Source organism: Nematolebias whitei, chromosome 1 (genome assembly GCF_014905685.2).
Source record: "Nematolebias whitei isolate Nwh7 chromosome 1, NemWhi1, whole genome shotgun sequence".
NCBI lineage: Eukaryota > Metazoa > Chordata > Actinopteri > Cyprinodontiformes > Rivulidae > Nematolebias > Nematolebias whitei.
In genome coordinates this window covers 20,699,278-20,700,946 of record NC_056498.1, presented here as the reverse complement: position 1 = coordinate 20,700,946, position 1,669 = coordinate 20,699,278, and the positions used below count along the sequence as shown (strand labels likewise).

Here is a 1,669-nt window from a genome sequence, read left to right as displayed (position 1 = left end):
GACCATACAACATATAGCTGGTCTTGTAAACTTTTCCTTTGACCTTTACCGACAGCCTTTTGTCACAAAGCTCTCCTGAAACTTTTTTCCATCCTGCCTGGACTCTCTTTGCTTTCACCTCTTTACCACACTTCCCATTTTCCTGCATGACAGTAGACCCCAAGGACAACCTCCCTGTATAATCTCATCAGTAACATTTGAAATTCGGTGTATTTTTAAATGCAACATTAGTACAGATCCTCAGATCTGCAGCATTTTTAACTGATCATTACATCTTTTACTCTTCTGAACAAATCACTTTTCACACATTCATCGTAGCATCTTTCAAGACTTCCAAGTGTGAAAATACTTCATGAATAAAAACTGCTGTTTGCTCAAAGTCGCCTTTAACTTCCGGTGTTTTTGTTTTTTTGCTCCCCATGCCCAGCTAGGGTGTGGTTGGAGACACGGAGATAGGTCTGTGTTGCGTGTGCTGAAAGTTTTTGATGGGGGAGGGGGACGAAAGGAATCAGCTTGATTCATGGCAGCTAATGTGTTAGAAGTGTTGCTCCACATTGCTGTGGCCACAGTCGCACCACAAATGACACATGCACACATTTGCCTTTCACACCTGTTAAAAAAAAAACCCTCTTCCTCCCAATCCCTGTGAAAATACTGTCTTCTTAAGTTTTTCTGCCACTTTCCTCTCTGCTCAGGGAGGTAAAATAGTCTGTAGCCGTGCCGCTCGCAGAGATCTCTGCATCATTCAGACCTTTCACTCCAGACAAGGTGGCTAAGCTGAATACGTAAAACATTTTATTCTCAAAGTTTTCATTCATTTTTTTTTCATTTCAAATCTACATCCTTGCAAATGTTATTACTTTAGCTTAAAAATACAGTTAATGATGTTTAGGTGGCGCTCCTTGATGACGAGTGCTATTTTTAGAACATGCTCAGCGGGCGACACAAGAGGTCCCTGCAGGCGACCAGTTGTTGGAGACGCCTGCACTCGACAATGGCATTTATTTGTAGATAATATTTGCGGTAATTAGTTTTCAAAAAGTGTTTCTTAGACCAATTAGGTGAAATTGAATAATTTCCCACGGCACACCTGACACACTCTCACGGCACACTAGTGTGTCGCAGCACAGTGGCTGAAAAACTCTGAACTAGACGTCAGCTCTCTGCTCCACACAGAGGGCTGTGGTAGCTCAGTGGTCTGTGGTTGCGTCAGGAACGACATCCGGCATAAAAACAATTGTCAAGTCTTCATGTGAGATATCCTGATGCATGCTCAATAATCATGTGAGATAGTTTGCTGCGGTGATCCCTGAAGAAGGGAGCAGCCGAAAGAAGAATACAATAGTCTCTTGTTTATTGTGGGGTTACATTCCGGACACGCCCACAGTAAGTGGAAAACCGCAAAGTAGGGACATTACTTTTATTTTAGTATTTAATATTTATATATATATATATATGTATATTTTTTTTTTTTTTTGGGGGGGAGTGGTGGCGCAGAGGTTAGAGAGGTGGGCCTGTGATCCGAAGATCGCCGGTTCACGCCCCGGCCCCGACAACATCAAAATTGTGGGTGGGGTAGGTGAAACACCCACACTTGTCCCCACCCTCATTCGCCCCACTCTGGGCCCATGAGCAAGGCCCTTAACCCCACCATGTGCTCCCTAAACAG

General features: G+C 43.6%; 1 protein-coding gene across 1 annotated transcript in view; it reads right to left on the bottom strand.

Moving 5' to 3' along the window:
* The window catches only part of ankrd46b (ankyrin repeat domain 46b), a 10,354-nt gene that overhangs the window by 7,899 nt on the left and 786 nt on the right, over nucleotides 1-1,669 (bottom strand). The gene's annotated exons all lie outside the window — the stretch shown is intronic.